This window comes from Hyperolius riggenbachi, chromosome 9 (assembly GCF_040937935.1).
Source record: "Hyperolius riggenbachi isolate aHypRig1 chromosome 9, aHypRig1.pri, whole genome shotgun sequence".
NCBI classification, from domain to species: domain Eukaryota; kingdom Metazoa; phylum Chordata; class Amphibia; order Anura; family Hyperoliidae; genus Hyperolius; species Hyperolius riggenbachi.
Genome location: NC_090654.1, coordinates 42,342,501 through 42,358,769, shown reverse-complemented (window position 1 = coordinate 42,358,769; position 16,269 = coordinate 42,342,501). Strand labels below are relative to the sequence as shown.

The 16,269-nt window shown below is 45.3% G+C and overlaps 1 protein-coding gene across 1 annotated transcript in view; it reads left to right on the top strand.

Moving 5' to 3' along the window:
- Positions 1–9,201: 9,201 nt before the first annotated feature.
- Positions 9,202–16,269, top strand: part of LOC137531572 (farnesyl pyrophosphate synthase-like) — a 63,335-nt gene continuing 56,267 nt past the window's right edge. Inside the window, exon 1 of the mRNA XM_068251498.1 lies at positions 9,202–9,246. The gene's annotated coding sequence lies outside the window, so the exon portion shown is untranslated. The remainder of the gene's footprint in view (positions 9,247–16,269) is intronic.

Below are 16,269 nucleotides of genomic sequence, written 5' to 3'. Positions count from 1 at the left end.
TGCTGATCCTTTGCCTTTAATCATTTTGGTCATAAATCAGACTGAAGCTTGACTATTTGTTGCATGCTTGTTTCAGGTGGGTGCTTCAAACACTACTGATGCATGAAAGATCAGCAGCACGTCAGGCAACTGGTATCATCTAAAAGGAAATAAATATGGCAGCCTCCATATCCCTCTCAGTTCAGGTGTCCTTTAAGTACTTTTGTATTGTATCCAATATTTGGATCTGCTCACAACTGTGTGCGACCATACCCACAACTAGGTATTTATTTGGCATAATAATGATCCACCTAAAACCATACTGATCTTGAAATAGCCAAACTCAACTTTTTATTCTGTGCTTTGCACTGAAACACATAGTGGCTACATGCTTATTGCTTTGATCATGGGCATAGCAATCACCCCTGCGACCTCTGCCATTGCAGGGGGGCCTGGAGGCTTTGATAGCCTCTCCACCTCCCTCTCCCCAACCGCAAGTGCAGCCAATTAGCAAAACAAAAACTCCTGTTCGCTCAAAAAAAGTCCCTGCCACTTCCTCCCGCCATGCAGAGTAGCATTACATCTGTAATTTTTTCCTGCTGCCAGACGCTACTCCCTGCTGACATTTGCTGGCTCCTGTTCGCGTGACCTTCATGGGGTTCAAGGACCAAGGGGACCCATGCTATAGTTTTTGCAGAGGGCCCCTATTAAGTCTAGTTATGCCCCTGGCTTTGATATATACTTGTGAAAAGCTTTGGTTTCATTATAAACACAGTTTTACCACATGGTTCTTAAAATGTGTACATAAATTGCCACATCACCTGAGCATATCTGAAACCCTAGCTTCCTAGACTGTACCAGCATCAGATGTGGAGTGTTTTTTCTCCTTGTCTTGTGTATTGTAAGACAAGCTGGGACATTTTCTTTATATCCATATCAATTCCTAATTAGGACTGCTCAAATCCAGAACCGGGAGACATCCGAAAATAGTTCTATCCGGATATCTCCCAGTTACCTGTGCGGGGTGGGCGAGGGGTTCAATCTTACCTGTCTGACGTCTTCTTCAGTCCGTCCCTCGGTGCCTCCCACGATGCGGTCCAAGCGGTGGTCACGCGATTACAAACACTTCCTCCTTCCGGGTTGATGGAGGAAGTGTTTGTAATCACGTGATGCACGTGGAGCGCATCGTGGGAGGCACCGAGGGACGACGAAGAAGCTTGACCCCCCCGCCCACCCCGCACAGGTTTACTGGGAGATATCCGGATAGCAACTATCCGGGTATCTCCTGGTTCCGGATTTGAGCAGCTCTATTCCTAATCTTCTGGTACGTTAGCAACACCTTTGCTGCAAACTGATTAAAAGGAACCTGAGGTTTGAGACCTCTGGAAGACGCTGATCTGGCAGTGCTGTTGAGTTTCCTGGTAAGTAGGGTATAAATCATACACCTGAAGCAAGCATGCAGCTATTCTTGTCTGATTTGTCATAGACCTCTGATCTGCATACTTCAGGACAGGGTCTACGGCTAAAAGTATTAGAGGCGGAGGATTATCAGAACAGCCAGGTAGGTAATGTGCATTGTTTAAAAGGAAATAAAAATGTCAGCCTCCATATCCCTTTCATGTCGACTTCCCTTTAAATGCTACCACTGAACCAATGTTCAGTTCTAAGATAACCATAATACTCCACATGCAATTGCTGTTTGCATATTCTTTACTTTCTTGGAGGTTTTTCTAATACATTGTACACAAGTAGTGATGGAGCGGACATCAAATGTTGCGTTTGCAAACCGACCACTTTGGCGGGAGAGTGGGGGGGGGGGGGCTTGGCTGCCCCTCTCCTTCGGAGCCCACCCATAGCATGGACCCTATGGGCTAGTATAGCTCAGGGTGCGAAGCCCCATGCGGCCGGGGCTCTGCATTTTGGCTATCCCAGCCTGCATGGGGGACAAGGGGTTAAAGAGGCTTGGGAGCAGTGGTGTAGCAATAGGGGGTGCAGAGGTAGTGACCGCATCGGGGCCCTTGGGCTAGAGGGGCCCCAAAGGGCCCACCCTCTCACAGTATTAGCCAGGGCCGGGTTTCGGCCAAGGCCACCTAGGCCATGGCCTAGGGCACCACAGGAGCAGGGGCACCAAAGCAGCAGGCTAAACTAGTGCAGCATTTGCAAGTTTGCAAATGCTGCAATGCAGGGAGATCAGGAGAGTGCCCGACCATGGTACTCTGCTGCTAGCTGACTAAGCAGCAGCCATCTTGCTCTCTGTGCATGTTTGCATTGTGGCTTGCTGCTATGGACTTGGTCAGCATTGGAGACGGAAAGGAAGAGGAAGCTTCTGCACTGGAGACGAGCAGAGAAATGAGTGACACTGATGGCTGCTGCAATGTGAAGGCGAGCTGGCTACCTATACTTAAAGGGAGGTGGGAAAAGGAGGGATTAAGGAAGTCATCTGGCTACCTATAATGGAGGGAAAGGGGGGAGGAGTCATCTGGCTACCTATACTAGAGGTAAGGGGGAGAAGACATCTGGCTACCTATACTGGAGGGAAAGGGGGGAGGAGTCATATGACTACCTATCCTGGGGGGGGGGGGGGCATCAGGCTACCTATACTAGAGGGAAGGGGGAGTGTTTTTATCTCTCTACCTATACTGAAGGGGGGTGGCTGTTGACAGTGGCCTAGGGCGGTAAAGAGTACAAATCCGTCTCTCTATTGGTCCTGTGAGTGTAATAATCACTTCTATAGATGCTTTGAATAGTAGTTATCATTAATACACTGTTTCCCATCCCCTTCTTGCAACTCTGACACTGTGGTTGTCCTTGGCAGGTTTTGGTGCACCGTATTAATTGTTATATATAGAGTGCTTGGGGGGGGGGGGGGGGGGGTTTGCATGTAAAACTTGCACTGGAGCCCATATCTTCTTAGCTACGCCACTGCTTGGGTGGCGGATCCCACGTCCCTTTTTTAAAATTTCCCACACTCTGAAAATATATACATTAAAATAAATACATTTACATACATGTTGATACATTGGGCTTGATTCACAAAAGGGTGCTAACATATTCAGCATGCCTAAAAGCTTTGCACGCGCAAACTAGGGTGCTAAGTAGTTTGCACTGCAAAGCTGATGCTGTTTGCGTGCTATTTTAGCGCGCTTACGTTGTTACGTGGTGCACGCGTACGGCGCTGCGTGCTACACTCTGTTTACGTGCAAAATCAGCCGCTTCGCGTGCAAAATCTGCTTATCACGCTACTTAGCACGCAAAGCGGCTGATTTTGCACGCAAAGCATTGCACGCAAAACCTTACGCATGCAGCGCTAAACTTTACATGCGCAAACTCTTACGCGCATATTAGCACGTGAAGAGGCAGTTTGCATGTGCTAAGGGGCTTTGCGCTGGCGTGCTAGCACTTAACACCCTTATCGAGACCATTATCTGTCATTTTACCACATTTAAATAGCCACTTTTTTTCTCTAACTTTAACATTGATTTTCTCAAAAACTACAAGGTCTTTTTGAAAACCTCCTTAACATACCCTGCAAATTTGGTGTTTCCCTGATAACTCCATGGGAGCATACAGATGGGCAGTTCTCCGCCTACAACTGCCAGATAGGACCTTGTTGAGTATAAAAAGAGCTCCACCCACTTATCAGTATTCCTTTTTTTGTCCTCGCCGCCAGATAGGATCATAGTGCTTCAGGATATTTTTCCCTTACCTCCACACCATTTTTTGTGGCACCAACCAGGTTCTAACCTCCCCTGGTTGTAGTTCTGTATCTCAGGCAACTAACAGTTCCAAAGAGAACAGAAGCCTGCTCTTTTACGTTCTCCAGGCAGAAATCAGCAGCTTCTAATGAGAAGCCTGTTATCTTCCTGTGACTCCATCTGCTTGTTTGGCTGCAAGTCTTGTTTTTCGTATGGTATTTTGTTCCATACTGTACCTATACAGCCTGGTTGTATTAAGCTTTAAGTGCCTACCTTCTGCATATATTACCCGTGTTCCGTGGTAATCTGCACAGCTGAGCTTGTGTCGGTCTCCTGGCTAGTTTGCATGGAGTTCCGTCATAGCTCTCGTATTCCGCGCATGCTCCCTGCGACTGATTACTATGTCTGCAGGCGCGGCCATTTTGCCGGAGCCCGTTTTTGGCAGTGGGCTTGCCCTTAACTGTATAGCGGCGGCCATCTTTGATGAGGGCGAGACATGCACGTCATTTAAGAGCGCCATGCCATACAACGCTGGCGTCTTCCTGCATCAGGCTGCATCAAGCTGCGGACACTGGAGGGTCTCCTCTTCGTCTTTGATCGGACAAAGGTGTGACAAGCGGTTTCTTCGCCCAGAGAGGTACCCATTGTGCTCAAAGCCTGTGTCTTGGTTTAAACCTTATACTGTTTGTGTGGAAATATGTGTATACCACTATTGTTTACCTATTCAGTGATAGCAGCATGTTGGTTTTTTCAGCTGCCTGTATACTGTCACATATGGGGAAATCTGCTAAAAGAGAACGTAACAAATCTTCTAGGTAAGGGTGGTGAGTAAAATGAGGTGTTTTTTCTGTGATCAAAGAAAAGAGATCATTTACTGATTTCATCTTTTGATCTCTTTTGCAGCCACAAACATTCCCTTCCCAAAGGGAAAACAGATGAACGTGCTCATCATGAGTCCACGGGGCACAGATCAGAGCAAAGTCATACTAGACATCATTCCTCATCTACAAAACAGTTAGCAGCTTCTTCAAGCAACACACATACCAAAAATGTTCAGTCTAAAGAGGTTTCTGATAGAACACCTGAACAAGGAACATCTAACTCTCCCAGAAAGTATACCTCAAAATCAAACAGGCCGTCAGAGGATCAGTGTTGGCTTTGTGGAGATATAAAGCTTCCAGACAAAATGGTTTGCAGGAACTGCTTCGATGATATATCTGGAGAAAGCCAAGACTTTACTTCTGTGATAAAACAAGTGGTAAAAGATACTATGTCGGAAATGACTATAAAACAGTCCGATAATCCAAAGAAGAAATCATATACTTCTTCTCAAGATACAGAAGATATTTCTTCTGAAGGCTCTGATGATTCTGATTATACATTTGATTTTTCTTTAATACCGTCCTTTATTGCTCAAGTAAAGGAGGCAATTGATTGGATTGATCCAGAGGATCAGGACAATGCCAAAAAGAAAAGATACTATAAACAATTAAGTAAGGATCATTCCTCTTTCCCCTTTATGGAGGAAATAAGGGAAATCATAATAGATGAGTGGTACAAGACAGTTAAAAAATCCTCGGTTAAAAATCGTCTTCGCAAGTTATACCCTTTGTCGGAAAAAGATGGTTCATTATTAGACTCCTCTCCAACAGTTGACGCCTCTGTAATGAGGCTAGCAAAGAACTCGACATTACCACTAGAAGATTCCAGTTCTTTTCGTGATGTTCTAGACAGACAAATAGATGTAGACCTAAAAAGGGCCTATCTTTCATCGGGGGATGCTACCAGACCGGCAGTGGCCCTGTCCTCTGTGGCAAAAGCCTTAAAAGTCTGGGCGGTGGAAGTTGAAAACGCTATATTTAGAGACGCTAGCAAAGATTCAATATTGTCATCTATTAATCAACTGAAAATGGCAGCCGAGTTCACTGGAGAAGTGGCATTGGACGTCATAAAGTCATCAAGCAGGTCAATGGTATTTTCAATCATGGCCAGGAGAGCCCTATGGCTGAGAGCTTGGGCGGCGGATCCTTCTTCCAAGACTACATGGACCAGAATTCCATTTGATGGGAAACATCTCTTTGGCCCCACTCTGGATTCTGCCATATCTCGTGTTACAGGAGGCAAGTCAGGACTCCTCCCACAAGATCGAAAGTTCCAAAGACAACGCTTTTCACAGCAGAACAGACAGTCCTTCCAAAGATATAGAGAAGCGAAAACTTACAGACCAGGGAGATCTTTCAACAAAAACTGGAGAAAAAGTCAACCTACCTTTTTCAGAGCTACCAAGACAAAATCTTTGACTCCAGCAGACAACAGTACGAAGTCTTTTTGATATAAAGTCCGTCCAAACAGAACGAGTTGGTGCCAGGCTTTCCCGTTTTGCATCTGTTTGGACGGAAAACGTCACAGACCCATGGGTCTTGAGCATAATCAATCAGGGACACAGATGGTCCTTCAAAAAATTTCCACGAATGCCTCATATTCAAAAAACAAAGATTCCAGGAAACCCACAAAAACGACAAATTCTACAAGACTATGTAAAGACCCTAATATGTCAAGGAGCGGCTGTTCCAGTACCTTGCCCTCAGAAGTTAACGGGGTTTTATTCTCCCATGTTCATGGTCCAAAAGAAAACCGGAGACTGGAGACCGGTAATAGATCTAAAAGCTCTAAACAGATATGTGAAGTTGCCAAAGTTCAAGATGGAGTCCTTGCAGACAGTGGCGAAGGCAGTCAGAAAGGGAGACTGGATGTGTTCTCTCGACCTAAAGGACGCCTATTTCCACGTCCCCATTTTTCCGTCCTATCAAAAAATTTTACGTTTCGTCGTAGGACACGTCCATCTTCAATTCTGCTGCCTTCCCTTCGGTCTTTCCACATCCCCAAGGACTTTTTCCAAAGTCTTGCTAGCAGTAGTCTCGCTGCTAAGGACGCAAGAGATAAGAATACTACACTACTTGGACGACATATTGATCCTAGCAGACTCAAGAGATCGTCTGGAACATCATCGGAACATAACAATTCAAACCCTGAAGAATTTCGGATGGTTAATAAATGCCAAGAAAAGTCAAATGGATCCCACACAACGAATGGTCTTTCTAGGGGCACTTTTTTCTACAGTCCCAGCAACACTATCCTTACCGGAAGAAAAGTTACGGGTACTGATTTCCAGAATAAGACAAATTCGTTCAAACCCATTTCTCACGGCAAGACATTGTATGAGAATTCTAGGTCAAATGTCCTCCACTATCCCGATGGTGAAGTGGGCGCATTGGAATATAAGACCTTTCCAAATGAATTTCCTTACTCAGTGGGAAGGACTCGATCTAAAGCAACCAATACTGATCCCGTCCAGTGTGTGGAAAGCCTTAAGCTGGTGGCTGAACCCAGAGAATCTACGCAATTGCTGTTCCCTAATCACTCCAAATTGGACTCTGATTACAACAGATGCAAGTGCAAGGGGCTGGGGAGCGATATGCGAAGACATAGCTGTGCAAGGCGAATGGCTCCTTCCGGTACACAATATTGTTTCCAACATTCTAGAAGTGAGAGCTGCCCACCAAGCGCTGTGTTCTTTCCTACCCAGGATTCGAGGTCAGTCAATTATGCTACAAATGGACAACAAAGCTGCAGTGGCGTATGTGAAAAGACAGGGGGGTACACACAGCAGATCACTGCTCAAGGAAGTTCAACCAATCATGACTCTAGCTCAAGCTCATCTGAAAGACCTCACAGCTGTTTACCTCCCAGGCTCAGAAAATATCCAGGCAGACAGACTGTCAAGAACGTTTCTAGATCGACACGAATGGGCTCTAAACCCTCAAATATTCCAACTCCTAGTAAGAACCTGGGGCACACCTCAAATAGATCTATTCGCATCCCAGTCGAACACTCAGCTTCCAGTTTTCTATTCGAGGTATCCCTCTCAGAAAGCCCTCGCAGCGGATGCTCTAATCCAACATTGGACATTCAGGAGAGGCTATGCCTTTCCGCCAATTCCCCTAATATTCAAATTCCTGCAAAAAGTATCGACATCGAATGCAGAAGTCATTGCGGTGATTCCGTACTGGCCGAAGAGGCCTTGGTTTACACTCCTCCTCTCGCTTACAGTAGGTCATCCGATTCATCTTCCTCAGGTACAGGATCTGTTGTTACAAGGGGACTACACACATCCAAACATACAGACACTAAAATTAGCGGCTTGGAGATTGAGGGGAAAAGACTTCTAAGCCAGGGGTGTCCAAATGATGTAGTTGAAACATTGCTGTCTGCAAGAAAACCATCCACTTCAGCAGTTTATAACAGGACGTGGGACAAATTCACGTCGTTTGCAGATATTTCATCCTTTGATCCGCAAAATCCTTCAGTTAGCAATATACTGATGTTTCTGCAAGAAGGCTTACAAATGGGCCTTGCATATAATACCCTTAAGTCTCAAATTTCTGCGATATCAGCTGTACTGGGAGTAAGCTGGGCACTTCATCCTCTTATAAGGCAGTTTTTTAGAGCAACCCTCAAACTGCGTCCTCCAATAAAACCGAAATTTCCTCAATGGGATCTACCAACAGTTCTTGAATACTTATCCTCTCCTCCTTTTGTTCCACTGGAACACTGTTCCGTTTACAACCTGACACTAAAAACCGCTTTTATAATCGCCATAACATCTGGTAGACGTGTCTCTGAGATCCAGGCTTTGTGTCATAAGGAGCCGTTCCTATACTTCTATGAAGATCGAGTGGTGTTAAACCCAGTAAACTCATTTATCCCAAAGGTTGCTTCTGCGTTCCACTACAACCAGGAGTGGACTCTTCCTACTTTCAAAAACGTCGAGAATCCGGATTTACCACATCCGTTAGATCCGGTTTCAATAATCAAAGCCTATGTCTTGGCAACCGAGACCTTTAGGAAATCGGAAAGACTCCTTCTTATTTCCACAGGGGCTAATAAAGGAAAGTGTGCCTCCACTAGAGTGGTGGCAAACTGGATTGTAAAAACCATTCAGGGAGCATACAAATCCAAGGGCCTGGTTCCTCCGAAAGAGATTGTAGCCCACTCTACAAGAGGAATGTCATCTTCCTGGGCCTTTTTGGGAAAGGTTTCTTTGGAAACCATATGCAAGGCAGCAAACTGGGCTTCCAGTCACACCTTTATAAAGTTCTACAGAATTGAACCAGCGACTTTGTCATCTGCTGCCTTTGGTCAAAATGTTCTTTCTTTAGCCTCCGGCTCTGTTGCATAATTGTAAATAAATTGTGTGAGTTTTCGGCACCTGCTTCCCGCCCAAATTGTATTTTTTCTAGTTAGTGATATACCCATCTGTATGCTGCCATGGAGTTATCAGGGAATTAGGAAAATTGAAATACATACCTACAGTAATTTTCCTTTCCTGATAATCTCCATGGCAGCATACAGCCCCACCCTTGGCAGGCGGCTCGTCCTAAAAGCTAAGGAATACTGATAAGTGGGTGGAGCTCTTTTTATACTCAACAAGGTCCTATCTGGCAGTTGTAGGCGGAGAACTGCCCATCTGTATGCTGCCATGGAGATTATCAGGAAAGGAAAATTACTGTAGGTATGTATTTCAATTTTCCTAATTCTAACACGTACGAGGGCTTTGCTATAAACCACTAAAAAGGCCATTGACTTTAATGTTAACGCCAACGTACATTTTTGCCAAAATGTTTGCATTAACCACTTCGCCATATCTGGACGCATATATCCGTCCAGATAGGCAGTGGTGCTGCAGCCGTGTGGTGCGCGCGATCGGGCGCACGCCCGTGCGCGCTCCCGCTGCCTCCCGCTGCCCCCCGATCAGTGAATGGGAATATAATTCCCATTCACCGATCTAAGTCCCCGGCAGAAATACCGACGCTTTCTCATCAGAGAGCGTGGTATTTCTGCCCCCAGGAAACTTCTTCTCTTCATTTTAGTTCCTAGATGCGACATCGTTCGCATCTAGGAATTTTTTGAATGTGGCCATCTTGTGGCCAAATAGTAAACTGCACCCACATACCTGTATTGAATAAAAAAAAACATTATATTACATCTAAAATTGGCTATTTACCTCCCAAACTAAAATTACCCAAATACATTTTTCTATTAAAAAAAAAATTAAAAAAAATTACAATTAAAAAAAAAAAACTACATAAATAGTTACCTAAGGGTTTGAACTTTTTAAATATACATGTCAAGAGAGTATCTTATTAAATTTTTTAAAATTATAAGCTTGTAAATAGTGATGGACGCAAATTGAAAAAATGCACCTTTATTTCTAAATAAAATATCGGCGCCATAAATTGTGATAGGGATGTAATTTAAATGGTGTAATAAGCGGGACAAATGGGCACATAAAATGCATGGGTTTTAATTACTGTAGCATGTATTAATTTTAAACTATAATGGCCAAAAACTGAGAAATAATGATTTTTTTCCATTTCTATCTTAATCTTCCTGTTAAAATGTATTTACAGTAAAGTGGCTCTTAGCAAAATGTACTACCTAAAGAAAGCCTAATTAGTGGCGGAAAAAACGAGATATAGATCAATTAATTTTGATAAGTAGCGATAAAGTTATTAGCGAATGAATGGGAGGTGAACATTGCTCGGATGCATAAGATTTTCGAAGCTGTAGGCTGAAGTGGTTAAAGAGAGTGGGCCTGTTCTTCGCCAGGAACTGTCTGCTGGCAAACTGTTTGGGCCATCATTATACATAAGCTGAGATCTTTGCTACAACCAATAAAAAAAGTACAACAAACTCATACTGTCCTGCTAGATAGTGTAATCACCCTTCATATATCTCATATGTCTTATACATCAATCTATTTCCCTTGGCTGCCCTATTAAATACCACTGCTCGGCCCCATACACCACAGACTGTCCCCCTAAATACCACTAGTTCCCCAATATACCAATTTTACCCCATGGAGCTCAATTATATACTTCCCCTGCTCCCCATGTAGCAATGTTACCTCATAGTTCTATTCTGACAGCTTTATTAGCAATTAGTGTAGCATGCGTTACCCTTGCACGGTACATGTCACCTAGGTAACGTGGGGCACTCTAATTGCGCAATGCATGCTATGAAGCTGTCGTCAGCACTGGTAACATTTCTATGCCATCTCTGGGTGCAACAATTTTACTGCTGTATAGTGACTTTGTATCAGTGCACCCTAAACACGACTGCTTAAAAAAGCACCCCTAAATAGCTTTCTCGCCCCTCATATGCCAATATTTACCCTCAATGTCCCCTAAATAACACTGATAGCTGCCTCATATACTCTGTACACCATGATTATGCCATAGCAACACCCCCAAATATCAGTGCAGAATTTCCCTGTAACCCTCACACATCATCGTTACCCCACAATACCAGGAACAGCTGTACCCCAATATGTCATTCCTGTCACTCATACCGCCCCAGATCTTCCAACCCTCATCACACACTGCTATTACCATTAAGCACACTGTTTCACTTACCTGGGACTGCTGCAAGCCCCCAGCAGCCGCCCTGTCCCGCACCGGTCCTGCCTGAGTCTCCGTTCTCCTGCTGCCAGCTACTTTCGGTTTCGCCGCCGGGCCACTGCGCCTGCGCGGCTCTGGCCACGCGTATCCTTTCTTCGTGTCCCCTGCTATTGCAGAGGAGAACGCAAAGAAAAGATATGCTTGGCAGGGCTGCGCTGACGTTCGACTTTGAAGTCTAGGAACAGAACGGAGCTGGCGGCGGGAGAACGGAGACTCGGGCAGGACCGGCGCGGGACAGGGCGGCTGCTGGGGGCTTGCAGAAGCCCCAGGTAAGTGAAACAGTGTGCTTAAAATGTATTTACAGTTCCGCTTTAACCCTAGCAAGTCTGGCTTTCCAAATCTGGCCTAATTGGCTATTCATGAGGCAATGCTCATGCAAATATGCATTTGCTTTCGGATGCCAAACTATGCAGGGTCAAAATAACAATACCGCAAAGCAGTCGCCCTGCAGGAATTAGTTCATGCTACATTATCACTATCAAGGAGCGCCACAGGGAGGATTCCCAATGCCCCCTTTTTATACAACGGGGGGACCGCGGGGTCCCAGACTCTCTCACTGCCTGGGAACTACAGCGGAACCCCGGAGGGGGGGGCTAGGTGGCGCAGGCAACCCCCCCAAGCGTGGCCAGCGCCGGGGAGAGCCGTCCGCACCCAACTCCTAATATTAAAAACAGGCACTTACCTTAACGTCCATTGCGTCCTGCTACATGCACATTAACTTGGGGGCACCACATGAGAAAGGAGTGAAGCATGGGTCACCCCGAGCTTTAGAGCTCAGGGCTGGCTCACATACAACATTCCAGGGGGGGGGGGGGGGGAGTACAGGCGCAGACAACTAACTCCGGGGCTCGCACCACCAGAGCAAGCCATCTTCCACCTGCCTCCAAAGGATACAACTGCAAAAAATGCTTTCCATGAAAAAAATTATGCGTGCTCAAACACCAAGTTTAACCCTAGCAAGTCTGGCTTTGCAAATCTGGCCTAATTGGCTATTCATGAGGTAATGCTCATGCAAATATGCATTTGCTTTTGCATGCCAAAGTATGCATTTGCTTTCGCATGCCAAACTATGCAGGGTCAAAAAACCAATACCGCAAAGCGGTCGCCCTGCGGGAATAAGTTCATGCTACAACGCAATGGACTTAAGGTAAGTGCCTGTTTTTAATATTGGGAGGTGGGTGCGGACGGCTCATCCCAGCGCTGGCCATGCTTGGGGGGGTCGCCTGCGCCACCCAGCCTTCCCCTCCCAGGTGCCACTGTGGCTCCCAGGCAGTGAGAGAGCCTGGGACCCCATGGTCCCCCCCGGGTGTATAAAAAGGGGGCTTTGGGAATCCTCCCCGTGGCGCTCCTGGATAGTGCTAATGTAGCAGGGCGACCGCTCTGCGGTATTGGTTTTTTAACCCTGCATAGTTTGGCATGCGAAAGCAAATTTGCATGAGCATTGCCTCATGAATAGCCAATTAGGCCAGATTTGCAAAGCCAGACTTGCTAGGGTTAAACTTGGTGTTTGAGCATGCATAAATTTTCTCATGCAAAATACTTCTTCTTGCTTGAAGGTTGAGGCACGCCCTGGGGACAGGGCGCGAAGGTTGGGGCACTTCCTCTATTATATATATAGATTATTATTATTTATCATTTATTTAGTACCAAATATCTTACTCAGTGCTTTAGAGTATATACAGGATCTTCTAAAAAAATTAGCATATTGTGATAAAGTTCATTATTTTCTGTAATGTACTGATAAACATTAGACTTTCATATATTTTAGATTCATTACACACAACTGAAGTAGTTCAAGCCTTTTATTGTTTTAATATTGATGATTTTGGCATACAGCTCATGTAAACCCAAATTTCCTATCACAAAAAATTAGCATATTTCATCCGACCAATAAAAGAAAAGTGTTTTTAACCTCTTGAGGACTGCAGTGCTAAACCCCCCTAGTGACCAGGCCATTTTAAGCAAAATGTGCCACTGCAGCTTTAAGGCTAAGCTGCAGATCTGCACAACACAGCACACACGTGATTTCCCCCCCCTTTTCTCCCAACCAACAGAGCTCTCTGTTGGTGGGGTCTGATCGCCCCCAGATTGTTTTTTTTTTGTTTACAAATATTTTTGTTTCTTTTTTTATTAAAAAAAAGCGTGTTCTTTTAAATCTATTCCCTCCCTCCCTCCCTCCTTCCCCACAGCCAGCCAATTGTGGCGATCGGCTGTCATAGGCTTCTGCCTATGAGAGCCGATCGCTCTCCAGTGTCCCAGGGGGACAGCCGTGTCACATGGCTGTCCCCAGTACAGCGCTGCTGCCGATCGCAGCGCTGTACGGGTAAATAGACGGCGATCACGCCGTCTATCAGTCTCCCGAGCGGCAATAGCCGCTCGGAGACTGAAGAGGGGGCGGAGCTCCGCCCTCCGAGAATGAGATGCGCGCGCAGCGTGCGCGCGATCTCATTCAAAACAGAGCCCCAGGACTTTACGCCAATTGGCGTTAGGCGGTCCTGGGGCTGCCGCCGCGGCCACGCCTGCCGGCGTGACGCGGTCGGCAAGAGGTTAAAACAAAAAAAGTCAACCTTCAAATAATTATGCTCAGTTATGCACTCAATGCTTGGTTGGGAATCCTTTTGCAGAAATGACTGCTTCAATGCGGCATGGCATGGAGGCAATCAGCCTGTGGCACTGCTCAGGTGTTATGGAGGCCCAGGATGCTTCGATAGCGGCCTTAAGCTCATCCAGAGTGTTGGGTCTTGTGTCTCTCAACTTTCTCTTCACAATATCCCACAGATTCTCTATGGGGTTCAGGTCAGGGGAGTTGGCAGGCCAATTGAGCACAGTAATACCATGGTCAGTAAACCATTTACCAGTGGTTTTGGCACTGTGAGCAGGTGCCAGGTGGTGCTGAAAAATGAAATCTTCATCTCCATAAAGCTTTTCAGCAGATGGAAGCATGAAGTGCTCCAAAATCTCCTGATAGCTAGCTGCATTGACCCTGCCCTTGATAAAACACAGTGGACCAACACCAGCAGCTGGCATGGCACCCCAGACCATCACTGACTGTGGGTACTTGACACTGGACTTCAGGCATTTTGGCATTTCGCTCTCCCCAGTCTTCTTCCAGACTCTGGCACCTTCATTTCCGAATGACATGTAAAAGTTGCTTTCATCCGAAAAAAAGTACTTTGGACCACTGAGCAACAGTCCAGTGCTGCTTCTCTGTAGCCCAGGTCAGGCGCTTCTGCTGCTGTTTCTGGTTCAAAAGTGGGTTCATGCTTCCATCTGCTGAAAAGCTTTATGGAGATGAAGATTTCATTTTTCAGCACGACCTGGCACCTGCTCACAGTGCCAAAACCACTGGTAAATGGTTTACTGACCATGGTATTACTGTGCTCAATTGGCCTGCCAACTCTCCTGACCTGAACCCCATAGAGAATCTGTGGGATATTGTCAAGAGAAAGTTGAGAGGCGCGAGACCCAACACTCTGGATGACCTAACGGCCGCTATCGAAGCATCCTGGGCCTCCATAACACCTGAGCAGTGCCACAGGCTGATTGCCTCCATGCCATGCCGCATTGAAGCAGTCCTTTCTGCAAAAGGATTCCCGACCAAGTATTGAGTGCATAACTGAACATAATAATTTGAAGGTTGACTTTTTTTGTTTTAAAAACACTTTTCTTTGATTGGTCGGATGAAATATGCTAATTTTTTGAGATAGGAAATTTGGGTTTTCATGAGCTGTATGCCAAAATCATCAATATTAATACAATAAAAGGCTTGAACTACTTCAGTTGTGTGTATTTGAATCTAAAATATATGAAAGTCTAATGTTTATAAGTACATTACAGAAAATAATTAACTTTATCACAATATGCTAATTTTTTGAGAAGATCCAGTATAGTCATGTCACTAGCTGTCCCTCAGAGGAGCTCACAATCTAGTCCCTATTTGAACCAAAAACCCAGTGCTGCAAGGAGAATGCTATCCGCTATGCCACCGCGCTGCCCAATGGACTGCTTCCAAACTACTGGTTCTTCTTAGTCAAAATATGAATATATAATCCATATATATAAAATCGGATGTATGTGTGTGTGTGTGTATGTGTGTGCCACGATCACGCAAAAACGGCTTGACCGATTTGAACGAAACTTGGTATACAGATCCCTTACTACCTGGGATGATATGTCCCCCCTGCACACGTGGGCGGAGCTACAAACAGCAAATCAGATTTCACCCATTCAAGTCAATGGAAAAAATTTAAAAGGCTGCCATTTTCACAGTAATCAAGCCAGAGCCCCCACACTTGGCACAGTTGGTCACTTGCTGACCGGGGTTACAAATCCATAAAAAGTGGGCGGAGCATAAAACAGCCAATCAAATTTCAGTCATTCATTTTAAATGGGAAACTGCAGCCATTCTTAGACTGTTAATTGCAGGGTTCTCAAACATGGCACACTTGGTCACTGAGTGAATGCGATTAAGATTCAAGAAAATGGGTGGAGCCTACAACAGCCAATCAAAATTCACCTATTGATTTTCAAGGGGAATATTTAAACTGCTGTTATTCTTACACTTTTAATAGCAGAGGCTTCAAACTTGCTACAGTCGGTCATTGGGTGACTGGGGTCTAAATTCACTAAAGGGGCGGGGCCACATACAGCCAATCAGATTTCCTTGGTGGATAAACTGCTTCCATTTACACATTTTTTGTGCCAGGAACCTGAAAGCTCACAAACTTGGTCATTGAGTGACTGTGTGTCCAGGTTACAAAAAGTGGGCGGGGCTAAAACAACTTTTACTGGGAAAATATAAACTGCAGCCATTTTTACACCGTTAATGGCAGGGTTCTCAAACTTTGCACAGTTGGTCATTAGGTGACTGAGATTAAGATTTTGGAAGGTGGGTGGAGCCTACAACAGCCAATAAAAATGCACCTTTTCATTTTCAAAGGTAATATTTTATCTGCTACCATTCTCTTATGCTGTTAAAAGCAGATGCCTCAAACCTGGTATAGTTGGTCACTGGGTGACTAGACTCCAAATTCAGAAAGGGGGCGGAGCCACAAACATCCAGATTTGTTTATTTT